The 25,647-nt window shown below is 36.1% G+C and overlaps 1 long non-coding RNA gene across 2 annotated transcripts in view; it reads left to right on the top strand.

Moving 5' to 3' along the window:
* The window catches only part of LOC103350577 (uncharacterized), a 196,173-nt gene that overhangs the window by 127,515 nt on the left and 43,011 nt on the right, over positions 1 to 25,647 (top strand). The window contains exon 4 of one of the 2 annotated variants that reach the window (XR_011387803.1): positions 11,433 to 13,024. The exons of the other annotated variant lie outside the window; for it this stretch is intronic. This is a non-coding gene — a long non-coding RNA (uncharacterized lncRNA). Of the gene's footprint in view, positions 1 to 11,432; positions 13,025 to 25,647 lie in introns of those variants that run through there. 2 annotated transcript variants of the gene reach the window in all.

Here is a 25,647-nt window from a genome sequence, read left to right as displayed (position 1 = left end):
AAGGAAGGAAGGAGGGAAGGGGGGAAGGAGAGAAGGAAGGAAGGATGGAAGGAAGGAAGGAGGGAAGGAAGGGAGGAAGGAAGGAAGGAAGGAAGGAGGGAAGGAGGGAAGGAAGGAGGGAAGGAGGGAAGGAAGGAAGGAAGGAGGGAAGGAAGGAAGGAAGGAGGGAAGGAAGGAAGGAAGGAGGGAAGGAAGGACGTCTCCACACTCTTTCGCCAGTGGTTTTACTATATTGCATTCCCACCAACAGTGTATAAGTGTTCCCCCTTCTCTGCTCCGTTGCCAGCATTATTATTTTCTGTCTTTGGATATTAGTCATTCTAGCAGTGTGAGGTGATATCTCCTTGTATTTTTGATTTGCATTTCCCTGAGGGCTAGTGATATTGAGCATGTTTTCATATGTTTCTGGAGCATTTGTATTCTGTTTTTCAGAAATATCTAAAATTCAGATCCTTTGCTCATTTCTTAACTGGATTCATGCTTTTTTGTATTTTTTTTAAGTTCCTGGCATATTCTGAATATATTCCTTTCTCAGATAAGTAGCTTGATGGTTTTTCTTTCCATTCTGTCAGACGTCTCTTGGCTTTACTTGTTTTCTTTGTTGAACAGAAACTTCGAGTTTGATGTAACATCATTTGCTTAGTTTGGTTTTGTTGCCTGTGCTTTTGGCAACAAAAGCAAATCAATGCCAAGAAATTAATGCCTACTCCAGTATCTTCTAGTGTTTCACTTTTGTCTTTGTATAACAATTTCTTAGTCTGAGGTCTTCACTTTAGGTCCTATTAGCTTCTTTTTTTATATCATTCCAAATTGCTGTTAATCCATCCATTTTATTGGCAATTAAAGTGGTGTTAAAATGGAAAAATTAATTAATTTGTATTCCTTGAGTATTCTCACTATAAAGAAAAATGTTATCAGCATGTATCGATAAAAAAAGAATTACTTTTGGAGAACTTTGTGAGCTTTAGACCTCTAAGAATTATTTGTACCAGCATCCACTGATCAATTTAAATTTCCAAATTAGGCCACAATAAATCTTTCAAATTATCTTTCTTGATTTATATCAATGTGTGACTTCAGTTTAAACTGTTATAATAATAGCAGAACTGAAACTTGCATAGGGATAACACAAGGCTCCTGTGTGAGACTGTCAAAGTAATTTTAGATGCTTTTTTGACTTTGAATTCTGTTCTCCCAGCATTAGATCTTTGTCTATTTTGGATCCCGGGATTGGCACTAAGGAATTTGACATTTTGTCTATTTTTTTACTTTGAATTTTGATCTCCCAGGGTTACATCCTTGCCTATTTTAAATTCTGGTGTCTGTGCTGTGAAATTTAAAAAGTGACTGACAGTGTGAAAATTATGAAGTCAAGTTCAAGGTCACTAATTAGCAATGTAACTTATAGACAATAGTGACTTGACTTATTCTGAACAAAGAATGGTCAAATAAGATGAAACATTATTCTTACTAAAAACTATATATCTTTACCTCAGGCTTTAAAATTTTGAAATGGACTGAGATTTTAAATATTTATCAAATATTCCCCATGAGATATTATTCTATTAAATCTCAAAACTGAAAATGGTCTTGTTTTTCTCATCTGCCATCTATCACTAGAGATCTTTTCTGTCTTAGAAATCTTTCTACACAACACACCTCCTTAAGTAACACACAAACTCAATTTGGGAAATGAACTTAATTGAACAGCACCAATTTGTCTTTGATAACCATTATCGGTGAGTGTTTATTATTTCCCTGGAAAATTATATTACAATTTTCTTTTAATTATTTTCCTGAGGATACACCTCATTTCCTGATGACAATTGGAAAACATCCAAATGATTCCCAGACATAATTATGATATGTTGTTTACTCAGAAGCTTCAGGAGCTATTACAATCACTGTGTTTACTAATTTTTGTTTAATAGAGCGACCTTTTCTTAACGTTCTCCATTAAGTATTAAAGAACATCATATATATTTGAAATTTGATGCATTTATTTTTGTGGGTACATATAAAATTATTTTGAAATATTATCCCTCCATTGACTTCTAAGTTGTGTAAGTATTTAATATTTACATAAAATATATATACACATGGATATATGGAAGGACTCAGACAGTTTAATTCCTATAGGATACATTACAGGGAAATAAATGTGTAACTGGTTAAAGAACAAAAGGCCTCCACAAGACATTGAAGATTTCTCTAAAAGAAATGAAGTACGAAAGGAACAGTACAGAAAGAAGAAAATTATGTGACATCTACAGAAAGAAAACAAAGATGTATTTCCTTTAACTAGAGATTCTACAAAATGATTGTGGATTTTTCAAATAAGTGGGAGATGTGGGCACATATTTGAGAATGATTGGGGTCAGAAGAAAACATTCCAAGTATTAGAGTATTGAACCATATTCCATAGCCTCAAATGTGTTGCTATATGTATGCTATGGTTATGAAAAGGCCTAGATAAAATTTTTGCAGTATCCTCAGCTGTCATAGAAATCTTTAATCATGTCCACTATTAAAAGTGAAATTTGTTCTATCTCCCCATACAAAGAACATTTATTAAGAGCTTAATAATTGTGACCTCTTACTACATCATTGATAATGTTAGAGAAAATTTCTGAATTAAGTGCAGCTATTGGATACTTCCAGCAGGGGGAAGCAGACTTCTTCATAGGTCGGGTGGCCAATTTCAAAGTTGTCCTATTTGTAATTAGCAGTTATCAGGGAGTTTGTTTTTGGTATCAGATTTGAGATTACCATAACGTAATAGCACAACTTTATCTTGTTTAACTTCCTTCTTCAGTAGACACTTGTATACACGTAGAACTTGTTTTTTTTTTAATAAATCCAATGGAATCAATATAAAATTTTGAATCAGAAGGAGGAGGTACACAAAGTATTTTTTGAGTTGGATATACCTTACTTTAATCCAGTCCATAACAAACCCTCAATTAATGATTTATACTTTAAACTCTGAAGTCTAGCGGCCAGCACTGTGGTGCAGCACTTTAAAGCCCCTGCCTGCAGCACCGGTATCCCATATGGGCACCGGTTCATGTTTTTCTGTATACTGAGAATACTCAATGAATACAAATTATTTTTTCCATTTTAACAACACTTTAATTGCTCCGCTTCTGATCCAGCTCTTTGCTAATGTACCAGGGACATCAGTGGTTAATGGCCCAGGTCCTTAGGTCCCTGCACCAGTTTGTGAAGAAGTCATAGGTCCACTGTTATACACTGTGAACACTGTACCACTCCAGGAGAGGAGAGTGAATACCATTTCCAATATAGTCTTTGTGAGTAGTGCCCTTGACTATCAAAATATACCAGAATAAATCTTGATTCTATGTGGTAACCATAGATATGACCGGTGACAAAAAAGCACTTCAAGAAATTCCTCAGAAATATTTATGAAGTTACTTTGAAATAATATCACATCTGACAAGAACCTGAAGTATTTAGTTTGGAAAATAACAAAATATTGGGAATTGCAGAGTGGTTAGACATCTTTATAGTCTAAAGAAACATCTAGAAACCACTCAAAGATTCCTTTGCTCTCTGTCCTGTCAACTAAATGATTTTCTTTATATGCTTGCCTTGCAGTTTCACAGTCAGAACCGATCTCAATTTCCAATTCCCTTACTGGAAAAAAAATCTTTTAATTTCACATACGTATTTCTCCCTTGCTATATTTCACCTTCTTTTTCTGTTTCCTTTAAATAATATTGCCATTTCAACTTGTCCCCTCGTGGCTGATTCTTCTTTGTGCTAACCCTAACCTCAATCCTAGAGTTCAATCACAATAAACATAGACACACTGTCTTAACCAGTGCATTGAGACATATGTACTTTCCATAAGCATTCATTATGTGTTGATGGCAAGAAAGCTATTCTTCTTTGTGTGCTTATGTTTTCAATGTAAATTTTTTTCATTTTCATATTAGGCAATAAAATTGGGATTTTTCCCATGACTTAATTTAAGAATACTATGATTCTAAAAGGGATATAGTATTAAATTGTACATCAACAGTGATGATAAGGGCTGATCAAGTCATTGTTTCTCATAGTCTCCATTTCATTTCATCAGGTTTCCTTTTTGATGCTTGGTTAGTTGTCACCAATCAGGGAGAACATATGATATTTGTCCCTCTGGGACTGGCTTATTTCACTCCGCATGATATTTGTTCTACTTAATACCATTGGTTGAGCTATGTAATTAACACACAATTATGCTTAGGTGTTTAAAGTTAACTGAAAAGTGATCTCTGTTAAATATAAGAGTGGGAATAAGAGAGACAGGAGATGTACAATTTGGGACATGCTCAAGCTGACTTTTCCCAAGTGGTGGAGTTAGAAATGTGCCAGGGGATTCCAATACAATCCCATCAAGGTTGCATGTACCAATGCCACCTCACTAGTCCAGGTGATCAAATTCAGGTCACAATAGACCATAATGATAGGTCTAAGAGTCAAAGGGATCACATAAACAAGACTAGTGTCTGCTAATACTAACTGATAGAATAAAAAAGGGAGAGAACCATCCAACATGGGAAGCAGGATACACAGCAGACTCATAGAATGGCAGTTGTCCTAAACAGCACTCTGGCCTTGGAATCGGCCCTTAAGGCATTCGGATCTGGCTGAAGAGCCCATGAGATTATTTTAGGCATGGAAAGCCAAGACACTCTGGCAAAAAAAAAAAAAAAAAAAAAAAAAAAAAAAAAAAAAACAAAACACAACAACTAAATGAAAGATCTCTGCAAGTGAGATCCCAGTGTAAAGAACAGGTCATCAAAGAAGGAGGTACCTTTCTCTGAAGGGAGGAGAGAACCTCCACTTTGACTATGGCCTTGTCGAAATAAGATCAAAGTCGGCGAGCTCAGGGGGCTTCCATGGCCTTGGCAACTCATGACTAGAGCCTGGGGAGATTGCTGACGCCTTAAACAAGAGTGTCAATTTGTTAAGTCAACAACAGGAGTCACTGTGCACTGACTCCCCATGTAGTATCTTTGTCCTTAATGTGTAGTTTAATATGAATTAATGAATACTGCTCAAACAGTATTTGGTAATTTGTGTTCTGTGTGGGGGCAAACTGATGAAATCTTTACTTAATATATACTAAATTGATCTTTTGTATATGAAGATAATCGAAAATGAATCTTGCTGGCACCGTGGCTCACTAGGCTAATCCTCCGCCTTGTGGCACCGGCACACGGGGTTCTAGTCCCAGTCGGGGTGCCGGATTCTGTCCTGGTTGCCCCTGTTCCAGGCCAGCTCTCTGCTGTGGCCAGGGAGTGCAGTGGAGGATGGCCCAAGTCCTTGGGCCCTGCACCCCATGGGAGACCCGGATAAGTACCTGGCTCCTGCCATTGGATCAGCCCGGTGCGCTGGGCCCTGCACTCCATGGGAGACCAGGAGGAAGCACCTGGCTCCTGCTGTGGCCAGGGAGTGCAGTGGAGGATGGCCCAGGTGCTTGGGCCCCTGCAGCTGCATGGGAGACCAGGATAAGTACCTGGCTCCTGCCATCAGATCAGTGCAGTGCACCGGCCACAGCATGCCAGCCACGGCAGCCATTGGAGGGTGAACCAACGGCAAAGGAAGACCTTTCTCTCTGTCTCTCTCTCTCACTGTCCACTCTGCCTGTCAAAAAATAAAAATAAAAATAAAAATAAAAGAAAATGAATCTTGATGTGAATGGGTAGGGAGAGGGAGCGGGAGATGGGAGGGTTGTGGGTGGGAGGGAAGTTATGGGGGGAGGAGCCATTGTAATTCATAAACTGTACTTTGGAAATTTATATCTACTAAATAAAAGTTAAAAAAAAGAATACTATGATTCAAGTTTTCAGTGAGTATCTACTATCAGATATGACTGGAGAGTAGTTGGAAGCATTCCAATCTGTGTAAAGTTGTTACACCAGTAGTTGATGGGTTGTTGGGTTTGACCACATCGTCTTTATTTTGTTGCCTAAAATGGATGATATATTAGAAGAATGTGTTTTACTGACCTGGCATATGTTCCTGAATTGTTGAACTCCAATTTATCTTTCCAGATAGCCCTCACCACTTACTTCATGAAAGTGGCAGTAGAAATTACTTTCTTCTTCCATGTGGCAACTTTTCTAGGTGACCTCTCAGGGCTCATTCCACATCTTTATGGAAATGGATGTTGATTTCATTGTCTGTAAAAGATTTGAAATCAGTGCTGTGAAGTTATTCACCCCAGTGTCCATAAAGCACCTGGCAGGTAGGAGGCATGTAGTTAACTCTTTTCTGAACTTAACTGAGGAAGGACTAAGGAGAGAAATTGAATGGAGAAGCAGTTACTGTGTGTGTCCTGATTGTGTGGCACTCTCTGCTAGGCTCCCTCATGAGGTTATCTTTTAAATTTTTCCATGATCCCCTGAGAGAATACCATGTAGAATGGCTTCGAAGAGGATAAATGAAAATAATCTTTTTCATTATCCAGAACATGTTGCTTTCCGGTGTTGTTCAAAGTTACTCCTGTGGTGAAATAAATCAATATTTGTATCTCAGCAGACTCAAAACAAATATCACTACAAATAGAAAGGAAAGAGCTGAACTGTTGAAGGAATTTAGAGTTTTTTTAAAAAAAGATTAAGGCCACTGTATTTTATTCACACAGAGAAAAAAGCACTGGCAGTATTTATAGATATATTATTATTAGAAATTATAGGAGTGAATATTTTAAGCAGTTCTTGGCAACTTACTGGCTTATTTGGTTTAGGCCATTTAGAAGCACAATTACCATTTTAGTTGGTGGGATAAAGATAATGTAAATAACATGTAGGAAATGTAAGCATAATGCTACTGAAGAGTTGATAATAAAAAAGTGTTTTACCATCTTCCCTGGATGAGGTCACTTTTCTTTTTATTTTTAAAGACTTATTTATTCACTTGAATGTCAGAGTTAGAGAGAGAGAGAGAGAGAGAGAGAGAGAATCTTCCATCTCTTGGTTCACTCCCAAGCTGGCCAAGTCAGAAACCAGGAGCCAGGAATTTCATCCAGATCTCCCACATGAGTGGCAGGGACTCAAACACTTGTAATACCTTCCACTGCTTTTTCCAGGCCATTAGCAGGGAGCTGGATAAGAAGTAGAGCAGCAGGGACTCTAACTGGTGTCCAGATTGGACGCTGGCATCACAGGTGTTTCCCCAGCACCCTGCTTATGACATACTTTTCTAAAAATCAGAGTTTCTAGGTATTACCAATGTTTACATGTTATAAATAGTTAATGAACTTAGAAAACTAAACTTTGGAAATGTCAATAAAATACAGGTTGGTTCTGTATATAAATACATACCATTTGTGGCTACCTAAAGTCTTTTAAATGCAGTTTCCCCTAATTTTGATAATTCCTCGTCTTAAAATATTGTTTTTCCCATAATATAGTGAAATGAAATAAATTTATCTTCCCTACTCCAATCTGCGTATGTAACTCAGGTCCCACACCTTCAGACATACACTATGAAAGTGTGAATTGGAAATGAGCCTTGTGGGAGAGACAATGGGATCCTGCTTCTTGCTATTTGTGTGGGTACAGACAGAGGCTGGGAAGTCTAGGCTTCACAGTTTCAGCCTCCCCTCACTGGGCAAGATCTGCACTGTTGTGTGGGGAGAACTGTTTCTGGAAGCTCACTATACAGTCTTTCTACAATATCATGGAGTTTCAAACATCTGTCATAAATCTATCTGAGCTCAAAGTAGGCAGTGTCTGCAAATGAGAAAAATATATATCTTATTTTTAAAACACTGTATCTGATGCCTTCATTTACCCAGAAACTTATACTTAGCTTTATTCATGAAGAATCTTTGAAAAACATATGTTGTTGATGATGAAGACAACTAGCAGCTGTAAATATGTAATTTAATCAGCTTGATTTTACTTGTGATTTGTGCTTTCTCTTTTTCTCAATAAGAATGTGAATGTTTTGAACTTAAATAAAATGGATCTCCACATTGTTAATAAATGGGCTGGATATGTGAATTACAAAGTTATTTTTTAAAATTCTGACTTGGAGACCTAGTCTAGCTATCCCAAGAAATGTGTTTTCTCAAACTCAAGAAGGAATAGCTAATGGCCCAAGTGCTTGGGCCCTGTGCCCCATGGGAGATCAGGATAAGCACCTGGCTCCTGCCAGATCAGCGCAGTGCGCCGGCTGCAGTGGCCATTGGAGGGTAAACCAATGGCAAAAGAAGACCTTACTCCTTGTCTCTCTCTCTCACTGTCCACTCTGCCTGTCAAAAAAAAATTAAATAAAATAAATAAAAAAATAAAAAAGAAGGAATAGCTAGATTAGATAGGTAGATACATATAGATATAGACACATACACATATTTTCCTCTTTGTCTCTTTTGGAACTAGTTCAGAAACACTTCTGAAGCCAAATGCATTGTCAATTTCTTCTCTATAAAAAGCAATATTACTGGATGTCACTAAATTGTTGCACAGAAAAATGTAAGAATATAGAGTAACATGAAGTAGTATAATAATTGTCTTTTATCAATTCCACGTCCCAAGTATTCTTAGTCTTCCCTTTTGCATGCCTACATTTTTTAAAAAAGGATTGTTTGCAGCTCTCTTTTCTCTACAACATCTAACAGTACAAGATAATATGAAAAATCATTATTTAATATAATTTTATTCATCTTGCTGTCCCAACAAAATAAACTGCTTCTTTGGTATCCTTTGATTTTTTTTTATCCGAAACATAAAAGGTTTGTTTTATTGGTATATGAGTAAGCGTGAACTATCTTCCTAACCTTTCCCTCTTTATAACTCAAGGTCACATAATTAAATGGATCATAACCCTTTCTCATGACTCACCTCATCATTGATCCATGGCTTTTTTTAATTGCTGCTTATTCATTCATTTTTCTAGTAACCGGCATTTGTGACACTTTCTGGCTATAATTTATGTTTTCCATATTTGTGGAATAGATCTTCTTTGTAGAATACCAACTATCACAGGAGAGGAAGCATAAACAGGAGGCTCAGGTGCCATCCTTCAGGAAAAAACCAATTCACCATTAAACAACACTTTGTAGTTAAATATATCAGTTGATATTAAAATTATAGGGACTGTTATTGCTTTCACAAATTACTACTGCTAGAAGCCTAGAAGACTATTAAACAAACAGGTAAATTATTCAAAACCAAAGTTAAATTAATTTGTATGAGTCATGGCTGTCCTCTCCATATAAGGATGATGTGCTTATCAAAAATGCTGCAACAATTTCAAACCAGAAGATGAATGGGAGATGAGTACCATACTGATCACTTTCCCCAAGTATGGTTAACATCTTTGGAAAAAGTCTTAATTGGTAGATAATAAGTAGGGGAACCTGAATTCTCTCAAGAGTAAATCTGCTTTTGACCATCAAATAATATAGAACTGTATTAACCTCATATTTCATTTCTAAAATTAAGTATTATTCTATAAGTCTATAATGTTGTCTGTATTCTTATTTCCATTTTTGCCCTCATTAATTCATCTCCCTCATATATAGATATTTGTGAACTTTTCTTGAGCTAGTAGAACAATGGGAGATCCGATGTGGTTGAAGTTATAATATATTTAGATATTTTTAATATTTGTAGTCCCAGGGGCTGGCGCTGTGGCGTAGTGGGTGAGGCTGCCGCCTGCAGTGCCAGCATCCCCCATGGGCACCCATTCAGGTATTGACTGCTCCACTTCAGATCCAGCTCTCTCCTGTGGCCTGGAGAAGCAGCGGAGGATGGCCCAAGTCCTTGGGCCCCTGCACCTTTATGGGAGACCCAGAAGAAGCTCCTGTCTCCTGGCTTCAGAAAGGCCTAGCTCCAGCAGTTGCGGCCTTGGGGAGTGAATCAGTTTATGGAATACCTCTTTCCCTCTGCCTCTCTTTAATTCTGCTTTAAGATAAGTAAATAAATCTTAAAAAGAAAAACTTACAATCCTGTTATAGCAGTGAAAATGGAATGACAGATAATAGATAAAGCAAGAAGTTAAGAATTGGAGGTCTTTATGTTAACAACCAGCTGAGACTGACAAATAATAACTATTTTAAAAGAGAAAGTATATATCTGTGATTTTTTAAAGATTTATTTATTTATTTGAAATCAGAATTACACAGAGAGAGAAGGGTATATAGAAAGGGAGAGGGGCAGAGAGAGAAAGAGAGAGAGACAGACAGAAAGGGAGAGAGGTCTTCCATCTGCTGGTTCACTCCACAATTGGCCCGCAATGGCTGGAGCTATGCTGATCTGAAGCCAGGAGCCAGGAGCTTTTTCTGGGTCTCCCAGTTGGATGCAGGGGCCCAAAGACTTAGGCCATCTTCTGTTGCTTTCCCAAGCCAAAGCAGAGAGCTGGATAGGAAGTGGAGCCACCAGTACTTAAGCCGGAGCCCACATGGGATGCCAGGACTGCAGGCAGCAGCTTTACCCACTACACCAGAGTGCCGACCCCTGTGATGGTTTTTGAAGTTTAATCAAAGAAACAGGCATAATCCTTTACTTTTTCATTGCATTCTTTCATTAGTTTGCCGAGACTGCCATTTAAAAATATTACAAACCGAGCAGTTTCAACAATAGATATTTATTTTCACCCAGTTCAGAAGCTTAAATTCCAAAATAAATTATGAACCAATTTGGACTCATTCAAGGCCTCTCTACTTGAACTACAGAGATCACCTTCTTGCTGTGTCCTCCCATTTCCTTTTCTCTGTGTGTGCATCTTTGATGTCTCTATGCCAGATTGGATTAGAGCCGATCCTAATGGCATGGTTTTAACTTAATTATCTCTTGAAAGGTCCTATCTTCCAAACAGTCCCATGAAGGACTGGGAGTTACATTTCAACATAGGAGTTTTGAGAGGACACAATTCAACTTACAACAATCCCCTACCTGGACATCTTATCAGCATCTGGCATATGATGAACTCTATACTCAGTGAGGAAACTCCCTTTTCTGGAAAAATCTATTTTACTGTCTCTTTTGCTTTTAAAAACTATACTCTCTTTCCAGTTTTGCCTGTCATGATTTTCTTCATTCCTTAAGACTCCACTGCCTTCTCTGTGGGCATTTTTGATTACGCTGGCTAGAAATGACCTTTTTCCTTGGATTCAACTGGTCTTGCGTTGCATTCTTTTAGAACTTTTGTATTAAATGCCATCCTCTACCAAAATTGACGTATGTCTTGTTTCTTCACTCATATTGTAAAATGTTTTATTGATATTTTATAAGTCTAGTATTTTATTTTCAGTGCCTTCTATACAATGAATATTAAGAATGCCTTATTGACTCTGAAACCTAATGATGGTGGCTAAAAAGCTGTCCATCTTAATTCCCATTCCTCGTCCAGCTGGTATGTGAATTGCAGAATAAGTGTACTGGGAAGCATATTGTCTTTATTGCTCACAGGAGAGTTCTTCCTAAGCCAACTCTGGAAAGCTATACAAAAAACAGCACCTGAGGAGTTGCACTCTGACAACCTTGCATGATGTGGTCTCTGAGGACTTGATCTTCCCAGCTGATATCATGGCCAAGAGAATTCAGGTGAAGCTGGATGGCAGCTGGATCCTAAAAGTTCATCTGGGCAAAGCACAGCAGAATAACGTGGAGCATAAGGTGAAAACTTTCTCTGATGTCTATAACAAGCTCACTGGCAAGGAAGTTAATTTTGAGTTCCTAGAGTTCCAATTGTAAACAAAATGACTAAAGGATGTAAAATGGTTGGTCATTTTGTTTTCCCCAGTCTGCTAACGCTTTTCCTAATGCTTTCAACTTTGTCCAGTTATGATTTGACATAAAAATCCTCAATACCATCACTCCTTTTTTAATGATCGCATTGTTTAGCGTATTTCAGGAATATAAGAAGACATTTATCTTGGTCTTTGATGCTTAGACAAAAGGAGAGCAGCAAAGATAAAACTTTTAAGAACAAAGGAATGAGCTTGGGCTAAGTAGTTTATATAGAACACGTCATCCCAAGACCTGGGTGCACATTCTTTTGGATCACAAAAACAGCTTTTGCAAAAAATAATCATATGCTGGATTATAATATTGAAATAGTGAAAATATTTTTTAAAGATCGGGATCAAAACAAGTATGACTCTTACCATCTCTTTTGTGAAGATTTTGAGGGATTTATCTGAATATAAAAAATATAACAGGCAAAACAATCAAGCAAGAAAAATAAAGCATATAACTGAATAGCAGTGGTGAGAGTGGGCATCCCCCTTTTTTTTACTTTATTATTTATTTATTTTCACTTTTTAAAACTTTAATCATGTGACCCTCTCTTCATCTCAGTGATTATACTGGAATGAGTTTCTTGTTCATTTGTCTTGTTTTGTTTTACACCCAAGTAGCCAAATCATGGACTGGTTAGTTGTATATGGTCATTAACTAAAATGAATAGATGAACAGGGTCAATACAACGAATTCTTTCAATATTATCTTTTTGGAAGGGGAGAAATCCTTAAAGACTATGCACTTGGCAGCATGGTGGGAGATGAAAGGGAAGGAGAAACCAAATATTTTACCAAAGGACAACAGGTAGATAGACCATGTAATACTATAGAAATGAAACAGCCAGGACAAAGCAGAGGAATTACTAATACCTTAAAATTAAAAAAAAAAGTTTAAGCAGCCAAAACAAAGCAAAACAAATGGAAAGAAACACAGAAAAAAATGAAACAAAGAAATCAGAGGAAAGTACAAAGATATGCTAGGACTAAGAGCACAGTAACAGTCCTTAGGGTGGCATCTGATCCTAACAGGAACCCAAGTCCACATTTGTCTTTATATCAGGTGCCTTCAAAAGTCCATTGAAAGTGTGTATTATGAAAAAAATGCACTGATTTGTAATTTTTTTGCACTAAGATGAATTTATTGTTTTACTTGATTTTTCAGGACTCCTTTGAAATACACTTGAATTCATTCTTCTGTTACTTAAATTAGGTATCCTGGGCATTCTTCCTTCAACAAAGTAAAATTAATTTAAAATGAAAGTGAAGTTATTCAAGCAATGCAATTTTCTATTGTTTTATTGACAATTTATTTTAATTTTGTTCTTTGAAATTTTCTAATTTCCTTTATTTTATTTTATTTTCAAAAATATTTATTTATATTGTTTATTTGAAAGACAGATAACAGAGAGAGAGAGAGAGAGATCTCATATCCACTGCTTCACCCTAAAGTGCCCTCAACAGCTGGGGCTGGGTCAGGCTAAAGCCAGGAGCCAGGAATGGGATAAATCTGGGTCTGCCACCTGGGTGGCAATGACCTAGCCACTTGGATAATGACTTGCTGCTTCCCAGGGTGAACATCAGCAGGAAGTCGAATCTGAAGCACAATCAGGACTCAATCCAGGCTCCAAAATGGAAAGTCTGCATTCTAACCAATGTTTAACCATGTACTAAATGTCTGTCCCTCCCTTTTTATTTTTTATAAATGTGGAATTATTTTTTTTTTTGCTGTGTTGAAATTTCTTTGTAAGTCATCTGTCACCTTTCAGTGTAATGTATTGTATAAAGATAGACTTCTATGAGAAGAGCAAAGGCTTAATGAACTTTACCAGTCTAGAAATTCACAAATAGTCATTATTGGAAGTAATAGAATTAAAGCTTACCTCTTCTTATGACATTCTTATAGTAGGAAAATGATACCAATAAGAAAACATATGGAGAAGGGGAATTTACAAAGACTTTTCCTTGGGATATGCAAAGTAATGGGCTAAAGATCCTCCAGGACTTTCATTTTCTGTCTTGGAGGGAAGAAGAAACCATAAACAGATCAAGACTTATAAAAATAAAAATGAGCAACATTCTTATATTTTGGAAGGTGCTATCTCCCTGAAGAGATTTGTAGCAAAACCCTTGAAATGACCAAAACCTTTGGGAGCAGAAATTATAGGAGATAGGGCATGATGGGCATGGTGCTTCAGGAAGTGCAAGCATTTCCTTGGGTAGCCTTTGGGAGAAATAGATGACCTCACTCCTTAGGAAGAAATAAAAAGATCTCTGGTTTTGGAGATCACTCTAAGAAAGAAAGATGACAAGAAGATTGGCCTTGGGGAGGTATTCCGCTCTACATGTTACATCTGGGGTTCTCACTGGCACAGTTTTTGGTGGTGTTTCCCTTATGGTGGGTTAAAAAAAAAGAGCTTTTCTACATTTCTAAGAGTTTGACTCCATCCAGACTGCTGGTCTTTGAATTACCCCACATGTTTATCACAGATGCTAAATTTAACTAAAGCAGGATTTGGTTCTATTCTAAGGACAGATGGAGAAAGATGCTGTCTAAGAAAAGTAGAAATAACAGAATTACATTCCGGTTTGAATGTTATTCATTAAAAGAAATTATTGTTCTAATGCTGTGACCACTGACTACCCAGTGGTCCCTCCCTTCCCCTCTCCTCCCCTCCATTCCCTTGCCCTCTTTCTCTTTCCTTTCCCTCTCTTTCCCTTCCCTCTCCCTCTCTCATTCCTTCTTTTTTTGTCTTTTGGTAGGCTAGCAATAAACAAAAAAGTGAAAGAAGAATAAAAGAGAGGAGGAAAGATATCTTGGAGAATCATACTTGGTAGATGCAAGTGGGAGTGCTGCACTGTGGGGAAAGCACACATAAAATTGTTAAAATTAAATGTAGGTCAGCCTTATGAGCAAGCAATTGGGAAGAACTTTGCCAAATTCCTTTTGAGGTCAGGCTGATTAAAAAGCAAAAATATATCATAAATACATTGAGGAGAATAGGACTGATAAATGGATTTGTATTACTTTGCTGCATTACTTACAAGCTGACTAGTCAGTAAAACGTATTTGGTACTAAGACAGTGTATGTGTTAACAATGACATCTGACTGTAAGCTTAATGACTCAGATTCTGCTCTCAACACTTCCATTGTTTTTCGTTTCCGTGGCCCTAGTGTTTCTTGGTTTCAGAAAGGCAATGGGTGGGGCTCATTTTCTGGTTCAAAACCTCTAAATTTCAAACTTATGAAAAGAATCTGTGGGTAACATCTTCTCAATTAAAGTGTGCAATAATAACTTTACTATAGAATGCAAATCACAAATATTTGACATCTCTAATTTCTATTAAAAACATTTGTGGAACACTTTCATTTGCTGATGTCAATATTTACTTGACATCATTAAAGTTTTGTTTCAAAATAATGTCCTTGAATACAGTGAAAATTTCCAATAAAACGGAAAATTATGTTTTTAAGAGAGCTATGAAATTATATGCATGATGTATTTTATTATATTTTTGAACATTTTGAAGTAAATGTAAAGGCAGATGAAAATTTCTTATATGTATATGTGAACCTTTTCTACAATGGAAGAATCTTATCCATGGTAACTAATAGAGTATCTAAAATGCAATGTTTAGGAGTAAAATGAAATGGACATTTTGAAATTTGATGATTGTTACAGCCCTTGTCTCTTCTGTTGAGCAACAGTGTTTTTTTCTTTCTTTCTTCATACTATTTGTTGAACTATTTTATTTTGAGTAAACTGAAAATAGATCTTTTTAAAAATTAAGAGTGGGAATATGAGATGGAAGAGGAAGAAGGTTTGGAGCTTTGGTGGGAGGAAGTGTAGAGGTGGGAGGTATCACTATATTCCTAAATCTGTATATATGAATACATGAAACTTGTATTAACTTAAATAAAATTAAAAATAAATAAAATAAACATAAACTTTGAAGAAAAATCTTGGGAATAAGAATTTTGAAACTGTGAAATTAGTTCATTACACACACACACACACACATGGCATTTGTTTCATTACAAATACCTAAGCCATTCGTGAAAACTCAAATGTAAATGCCAATTATCTATTCACATGAGTTTTTAAGTTTTGGTTGCAAAGTCACTGCATGAAACTAAATTCTAGCTCACATGTACATTATGGAGAGATGGATAATTGCAAAGGAAGAGGAGATGGAATAGAATTTCATCATGGGTTTTTGTTTGTGATAAGTGATATTAGCACAAAGGGAGTCAGTTAGGTACAGAAAATCCTAGATCCAAGATCAGAGTCATTAAAATTTATCCTTGCAGAAAAAAATGGATTTATTTAACCACACATAGGCAGTATTTTATGACATTTATTTGAGAGAAACTTTGATTCTATATTTCAGTAGGTGTAAGTACTGTAGATTTACATGTCACTCATCATTTTTCAACATTTATTTGAAAAACTCTGTGTACTTAATTTATAAGGTAGTTTCAAGAATCTGTACAAACATTAAAGGAAGTTGGTGGTATAACAGAATATGTTATTTTACAAAAGGCTTTTTGTAGAACATGTGATGCAATAAGATATGTAATTCCTATTGATTAAAAGTATTTCATAGAATATGAAGAATAACTGCTCTGAAAACTGACCAAAAATTTAAAATATAATATTCACAACATATTTGTCAATATAATTAGTGATATTTTAACATTACACATTCTATTATTCCTTTGTAGTCAACCTTCTTCAAAATCATTTGTGGAAATAAAGTATAACTCATAACACCGTGGTAGAACGTTGCAAGTTATGCAATTCCAACATATTTCTTTGTAGTCCTTTCATTTTTGTTCACATAACTTGGACCCAGATCTACTTCAGATCTTTCTTTCAAGAAACTTCACAGAGTCCTAGAAATGTAGCAGTTTGTCATCTAATTTGGTTGATTGTTTTTGATGTCTTGCCTTTAGAAAAAGTTCAACAATAGTTGTATTATTGTATTATTCATAAAATTAGATATACAGGGGAGTCTGGGAGTTATTACAAAAGACAATTAAAATATTCTGAAGGGCAAGATTTAAAATATTTACAAGAGCATACAATGAATTATTTGAATAATCTGGTTGAGCATTTCAGTAATAAACAGAAATTTAAGGGGTGTTAAAATATTCTTTTGCCATCTGTTTGACAAAAAGCCATTCTGCTTCTACTTTCATTTTTCAGATTTATTTATTTATTTACGAAAAGCAGCATTACAGAGAGGGAGACAAACACATACATACACACATACATACACACACACACACACAAGAAGAGAGAGAGATAGAGAGAGAGATCTTCTATCCACTGGTTCATTCCCCAAATGGCCATAACAGCCAGATCTGTCAAGTGGGTGGCAGGGGCCCAAGCATGTGAGCCATCTTCCACTGCCCTCCCAGGAACTGGATTGGAATTTGAACAGCCAGACTGGGCCCATCAACCATGTGGGATGCTGGTGTCATAGAAGGTAGTTTAACCTGCTACACCACAAAACCAGCGAGTTTCATTTTTTGATGATTATTTCACCTTGAGGATAATAAAAAATTACTAATAGGGTTATACTTTTTTTAACTTTTATTTAGTAAATATAAATTTCCAAAGTACAGTTTATGGATTACAATGGCTTCCCTCCCTCCATAACTTCCTTCCCACTTGCAACCCTCCCCTCCCCCGCTCCCTCTCCTATTCCATTCACATCAAGATTCATTTTCAATTATCTTTATATACAGAAGATCAATTTAGCATATATTAAACAAAATTTCATCAGTTTGCACCCACACAGAACATAAAGTGTAAAATACTGTTTCAGTACTAGTTATAACATTAATTCACATAGAACAACACATTAAGGACAGAGATCCTACATGAGAAGTAAGTACTCAGTGACTCCTGTTGTTGACTTAACAATTTGACACTCTTGTTTATGGCGTCAGTAATCTCCCCAGGCTCTAGTCATGAGTTGCCAAGGCTATGGAAGCCTTTTGAGTTCGCCAACTGCGATCTTATTCAGACAAGGTCATAGTCAAAGTGGAAGTTCACTCCTCCCCTCAGAGAAAGGTACCTCCTTCTTTCATGGCCCCATTCTTTCTACCAGGATCTCACTTGCAGAGAACTTTCATTTAGTTGTTGTTGTTTTTTTTTTTTTTTTTTGCCAGAGTGTCTTGGCTTTCCATGCCTAAAATAATCTCATGGGCTCTTCAGCCAGATCCAAATGACTTAAGGGCTGATTCCGAGGCCAGAGTGCTATTTAGGACATCTGCCTTTCTATGAGTCTGCTGTGTACCCCACTTTCCATGTTGGATTGTTCTCTCCCTTTTTTATTCTATCAGTTAGTATTAGCAGACACTAGTCTTGTTTGTGTGATCCCTTTGACTCTTAGACCTATCAGTGTGATCAATTGTGAACTGAAATTGATCACTTGGACTAGTGAGATGGCATTGGTACATGCAATCTTGATGGGATTGTATTGGAATACCCTGGCACATTTCTAACAGGGTTATACTTTATCAAAATATATTTTCAGTGTCTGGAGCTATGGTACAGCATGTCAAGTTGATGTCTATGGTGCTGGCATATCAGATGAGTGCTGGTTCAAGTCTTGGCTGCTCCACTTATGAGCTCCACTCAGCTCCCTTCTAAAGCATCCAGATAAACAGCAGCTGTTACAAGTGCTTAGGCCCCTGTCACCTATGTGGGAGACTCAAATGAATCTCTTTAATTCAGCCTGGACTAGCCTTGGATGTTGTAGCCATTTGGGAAGTGGGCCAGCGGATAGAAAACACACCAATTTCTCTCTTTCTCTCTCTCTCTCTCTCTCTCTCTCTCTCTCTCTCATTCTGTATAATTCTGCTTTTAAAAGAAACAAATCTTTAAAAGTGTACAATTTGAAATTTCCTTTTGAATTTCATTAGTCTACAGATAGAAAGTAGAAGAATGCTTTAGGGTGATCAAGTTTCCAATTTTTGGAGTACTTTGGCAGCATGAGCATTTGGTTTACTAAATCATTTGTCTTTTTATCTTCTATCCTCTTTCAAATAAAAGAGACAAACAGTGCAAATGTAAGGTCTTTCACAATGAACATGTCGTATGTCTTTTAGATGTATGACTTATGAAATAGTCATAATAGAACTGCTAATTCCCTCCCCTCTACTAGAAGAGAAGTTCTCAAGAGGAGAAAATACAAGAAAGAAACAGAACTTTCCCAAGTGTCAGCACCACACAAACTTGAGTTGTTAAGAAAAGAGAGTGAAATGGGAGTTGGAATCCAACATCAGAAGGTTGTAGAATGACCAGTGTTCCTACTGAAAGCCTATATTTCAATGGGAATGGACTCTCGCTGTGTTTTTGGGGTTGCACATGGAGTCCTCAGATGAAAGGATGCTCTGAAAGTCCACACTTCTCTTCCCAAACACTATCAACTTTTCAAGCCACCATTATTAAGGTATAGATAAATTACACTGAGTTAATATGACCTAACCAATAAGCTATTGGAAACAATTATTTTTAGAAGTAGAATACATGAGGTTAACTATTTTATATCTTAAATACATAACTCTGCAGAGTTCTTTTTCACATTGGTATCTAGAATCTTGTAAACTGGGTAGGGTTAACTTCAACTTCATGATTAAAGTAACATTTCAAGTGGCACTATGAGAATTCACAATGTTAATTCATACCATGTTGTAACTTACCAGTATTAGATCCATTCTTTACAGCAATCTTGACAAGAAGAGGCGGGAAAGAGAAGGATCGCTCTGTGTCTGAGAATAGGAGCAAAGCATCTGAATGAGATATGCATAGTACCTAGAAACAGATTTAATAGCACAAATCACTAGCTAGTAATATTTATAATTATAAAATGATAAACAAGTGAACAGTTTTTAATTTAATAGGCAGATCTGTTGAATGTATCACATTTATTTATTTTAAAGGTAATTTCATTTCACCAAATTTGTTCGGAAATTTAGGTAGAAAGGTACGGATTTCAAGAGGTATTTCAGTAATTATAAACATACTGAAGAAATTCTGAAAGTACCATTAACACCCTTTTAGGGCAATATATGATGAACCTCAAGCAAATTTTTTAAGCATTTAGTGTTTTAAGTAAAACCCACCCTAAAATTGCTTTGAGGAGAACCATTCACTTACATTAATTGAAAATGATAAAGTAATTACATGGTGAAATAATACCAAATGGAAAGCAGCTAAAATTTCCATGTAAATCTTCTAATTTAGCCATCATAGCTTTTAAACCAACTCCCACAAGTTCAGTTGTTTTGTAGATTACAATCCTTTTTTTATAAGATTTTGGTGTTTGCTTTTATAAGGTTTTAGAATGATTTAATAAAGTTTAATTATCCCCCACACCAAGGGATCAGTGTTACTACCAGTCTGTGACAGGCTTAAGTGTTCCATGCTGGATTATATGAGTTGGGAGAGAGGATTATCATTCTTGTCTTTGGGTGAACACAGTACAAGTTATTTAATTTTTGTGGCCATAACTCTATCTCTATAATGTTGCATTGTGCATGGTATCTTTCTGTTTTTTTCAGAATTATAAAATTCTTTTATGTGATTCAATGAGCTGATTCACTTAGTGTATATAATATATATATATAAATATATAAATAAATTGTTCTGGCACTAAAATATTAAAACAACATTGTTATTTGGCTACATTACAAGTTTCATATTATAGAACATAAAATCTTGCCAAATCCTCTAGCTCACAGAGATTGCATTTTTCACTTAAAGGGAAGAAGGTGTCAATTCACCACTGAAAATTCCCTGTTCTCTGAACATCAAACAGTATTTTTTTTACCCCATAAAAGATACTATTAGTCTTATAATCTTACATCAAATTTTGTATTTGCTAACTCATACTTATCAATTTTTTAAGACACTTGACAGGTAGCTGAGGCATTAAAGTCATTAGTTATTTTCACATTTTGCTAAATATTATAGTACTAAACTTCTTAGACAGCAATCAAAAATTTATTCAGTTACAGGTTCCCCACACTGTTCAGCTCTTGTCATAGAGTATTATAATAAAATAATACTTCATAGAAATTTACCTTAAGTAAAAATGTGGTACTATTCCTTAAGCTGCATCAAAAGCTCTTATTTTTTTTCAAGAGATTTTTTATTTTAGAGTAGTTTTGTTTACAAACAAAAATTGTGAAATAACAGAGTTCTGATATAGCTCACATCCAGCTTCCTCTATTTTTAACATCTTATAGTAGTGTGTTTGTCACAATCTATAAACCACACCCACTTTTGCTTATAATTAGCATTCAATATGAGTATAATAGATTTGTCACAATTAATCCACCTCCAGCTTCCCCTAATCCTTTTATCCAAATTGTCTCTAACCTCATCCCATCTTCTCCCATTCTGTGTTTGGATTGAGTTTAGTTTTCTGGTTTTTATTTTTTGTTTGTTTGCTTGTTTGTTTGTTTTAGTTCCCACTCATGAGAGAACATGTACTTCCATGTCTGAGTTCATTTAACATGAGAAAAACTGCTTATTCCACATGCAAGCTATTATGGCAATTCTTTCAAAATCTGTTTTCTTTCTTACCTTTCTCTACAGAATAAAATATCAAGTAAGGTTAAGGTTTTATGTTACATTTTTTCTCCATATCATTTTGATTATATCTGTCATCTACATATTTTGATTTAATGTGGTAGAATTATTTGAATTCCAAATGGAAAATAGAAAATATTGAAAATATTTCTAAATAGAAATATTTCTAAAATAAATATAAATATTTCTTTTTTTCCTTTAACAATTTTCTTATTTTATTTTATTTAATGAACATAAATTTCCAAAGTACGGCTTATGGATTACAATAACTCCCCCCCACCCATAACTTCCCTCCCACCCACAACACTCCCCTCTCCCACTCCCTCTCCCCTTCCATTCACATCAAGATTAATTTTCAATTATCTTTATATACAGAAGATCAATTTAGCATATATTAAGTAAAGATTACAGCAGTTTGCACCCACACAGAAACTAGTTATAGCATTAATTAAACACCTAAGAGTAATTGTGTATTAATTACAGAGTTCAACCAATAGTTTAAAAATAAATATAAATATTTCTAAAATAGAAAAATTTATTCTAAGTATCCCTTTATTCCCATCTTAAAATATAGTAGGGAAATCCCATTCTTATTGAATCCTGGAGTGAGCTGCAAGTTGTGGCTTAACGCACTGTGCCATAGCACCAGCCTCATCCAGAACACTTGAGGTGAAAATTAGAATTTCATGGTTTGGTGGGAAGGGCTGATATCCCAGCCCTTGGCAACAGTAAATCAGGGGCTGAAGAGCTTGGGTATTCAGAGTCCATATTTGTAGATTCCTGACAAAGACTTCTGAGGTGTCAGTACATTAGTCTCACTCAAGCTGTTACTTACCTCTTTACTCTCAGGACTTTGATGAAACATCAGGCTTCTGTTGAGTAGGGGATCTGTACTTTCAACTGAGCCAAAATTGTTATTTTTAGTTTGGACATTATTAGATTCTGTCCCATGGGAACCAAGCAAACCTCTACCTAGTAAGTTCTCTGCAGGTGTGGTTGTCCAGCACATAACTTACTGCATTAGGTAGTGTGAAGTTTTCTACTACAGTTTAAAGTAACTATTCAAACAACACACATAACATTCATGAAATTGGCTCTTCCCTATGACTTCTACTTGAGAAAGTTGTGCTAAAGATTTTATGGGAGGTACAGTTTAGAAACTATGTAGTGCCGGGGTAAAGGTATCCCAATCCACTGTTGGTGGGAATGTAAACTGGTGCAGCCATTATGGAAGACAGTATGGAGATACCTCAGAAAGCTGAAAATAAATCTACCATATGACCCAGCAATCCCACTCCAGGAAATTTATCCAAGGGAAATAAAAATCAGCATATGAAAAAGTTATCTGTACCAACACATTCTTTGCAGCTCAATTCACAATAGCTAAGATATGGAATCAACCCAGATGTCCTTCAACTGAGGACTGGATAAAGAAATTATGGCATATGTACACTGTGGAATACTACTCAGTGGTAAAAAAAATTAAATCCTGTCTTTTGCAACAAAATGGATATAACTGGAAACCATTATACTTAGTAATAAGCTAGTCCCAAAAAAGAAAAACACCATTTGTTTTATTTTCCCTGATCTGTGGCAGCTAATAGAGTATTATATAATGTATTGGAGTGAAAATGGCATTTTGAGATTGGATGATTGCTTACAGCCCTTGTCCCTACTGTTGAGGATCAGTGTTTTTTTTTTTTTTTTTCCCTCATACTATTTTTTGAACTCTTTACTTACTGTAGGGTTAATCTTATGAGTATGAAAGAAATTGAAAATAGATCATTCTAAATAAAGAAGAGAGGAGAGAAAGAAGGGTGGGAGCATGTGTGGGAGGGAGGGTAGGATGGGAAGAATCACTATGTTCCTAAATTTGTACATAGAAATTTATACACCTTAAATAAAATTTAAAAAAGAAATTACTTAGTCCCAGCTACCTAATAAAAGAAAAACATTATTATTGTGATTAATATGAAATGCTTATAAACAATTATGTATTTGTTGTTAGTGGTATATTTCTTATACACAACTCAAACATGTGGAAATTTATTTTCCATTTTCCCAGGAGAACTCCCAGCTGGAATCATCCTTATTTCTTTATGCAAATAGATCACTGGATATGTGACTCACTGCACCATTGAATCCTGGGATCAAATTAACTTACATTTTCATGGTAAAACACCTGAGCCAGTTAACCTCTCAGTGTCACTATTTCCTCTTTGTGAAATGACAATAGAAATAGATGTCTCCTTGTTGGATATCATGCCAGAAAGTCACATCAGGTTATGTTCATTTGTTTATGAGAATTCAATAAACATGTTCTGAAAGGAAGGAATGTTCCAGATGCTGGATTGGTCAATAAGAATAACAAGAACTAGAATCCGTGTTTGTCCTCACAATTAGCAGCAGCAAAGAAAGCGACCTGAAAGATAACATTCTTCAAATGCAAGGCAAAGAAGCATCCCAGTGGAGTATTTCAATGATTAGGTTTACACTGAATGTGGATATTAAGTTTAAATTTTGATTTAAAAGTGAGTTGAAAATTCATTATTCAGAATTATGGGATTATTTTTCTAGGAAAACACATCATTTTAAGTGTAGTAAGTGGAATAAGGTTTTTCTTTTAAATATATTTTTGTATAATACATATATTAATAATAATGAAAATCATGTTATGTCATAAAGTAATCTAAATACAGTTTTGTATGTCAAATGAGATAGGGGTTTGCATATTTTAAATTCCTAACAACATACTACTAGTGAGAAAGGATGATAATACCAAGTTAAAATTAAATTTAGCAAGGACTCAGCTTACTTTCAATCATCTTTAGATGAATCATGGTCTAAATATTTGGAATTTCTAATACCATATGAATCTGCAGCAAGGAAAAGTCTAGGATGTTACTCACATTTGGGTAGCCCTGTTGGATGACTCAAATGACAAACATTTTGCTAATCTATATGATGGTTTGTTTTTTCTTTTAATTTACAAAGTGAATTTACCAGTAAGCAAAGTTATCTAATGCTTTACTATGTTTAGGGTATATTTCTGGTTTTCTTTATTTGGAAAAAATTCAACTATGTGATTAAATAAGAGCCTAGCCAAAAATTAAATAAAATAAAATTTTGAATTATAAAATCTAATATTTTGGTCTTGGCACTGTAACAAAATTATGTTTAATACACGTAACCAAAAATTGAATCACAACACAAAGTCAGACAATTTATTGCCATAAATAATGCAGGAGATCATTGCAATTGCCACGTATATGCTCCCCCTAAGCCCAATAAGCATTTATTGCTTATGCAATAAATCTGAACCAATCTAAGTTATTTTTTAAAGATTTATTTATTTATTTGAAAGTCAGAGTTACACAGAGAGAGAAGAGTCAGAGAGAGAGGTCTTCCATCCTCTGGTTCACTCCCCAGATGGCCACAATAGCTGGAGCTCCGCTGATCCAAAGCCAGGAGCCAGGAGCTTCTTCCAGGTCTTTCACACGGGTTCAGGAGCCCAAGAACTTGGGCCATCTTCCACTGCTTTCCCAGGTCATAGCAGAAAGCTGGATGGGAAGTGGAGCAGAGGGGACCTGAACCGGCGCCCATATGGGATGCCTACACTACAGGCAGTGGCTTTAGCCACTGAGCCACAGCACTAGCCCCATGCAGTTTTCAATTTGACAGGCATTATTGGAGCCAATCTTGACTGATTCTCAGTTTGTTTGTTCATGAGATACTTTACTTTTTTATATTGGGCTAGGTTGGAGAAGAACAACAAAAAATAATGTAACTTCAAAAATAGATGGAAGAAGCCGGCGCCACGGCTCACTAGGCTAATCCTCTGCCTAGCGGCGACGGCACACCGGGTTCTAGTCCCGGTCGGGGCGCCGGATTCTGTCCCGGTTGCCCTTCTTCCAGGCCAGCTCTGCTGTGGCCAGGGAGTGCAGTGGAGGATGACCCAAGTACTTGGGCCCTGCACCCCATGGGAGACAAGGAGAAGCACCTGGCTCCTGCCATCGGATCAGCGCGGTGCGCAGGCCGCAGCGCGCCAGCCGCGACGGCCATTGGAGGGTGAACCAACGGCAAAGGAAGACCTTTCTCTCTGTCTCTCTCTCTCTCTCTCACTGTCCACTCTGCCTGTCAAAAAAAAAAAAATAGATGGAAGAAAGCTTTTTATCACATCATTTTTATGAGTTGGATATTGAATATAATTTCACAACTACAAAATTCCTCATAAAAATACAATACATCTGGATACTTTGTGGTTTATGTTTATA

The sequence above is a fragment of the Oryctolagus cuniculus genome, chromosome 4, assembly GCF_964237555.1.
Source record: "Oryctolagus cuniculus chromosome 4, mOryCun1.1, whole genome shotgun sequence".
Classification (NCBI taxonomy): Eukaryota; Metazoa; Chordata; class Mammalia; order Lagomorpha; family Leporidae; genus Oryctolagus; species Oryctolagus cuniculus.
Note: the sequence above shows the minus strand (reverse complement) of the source record. Positions and strands in the feature narration are given on the sequence as shown.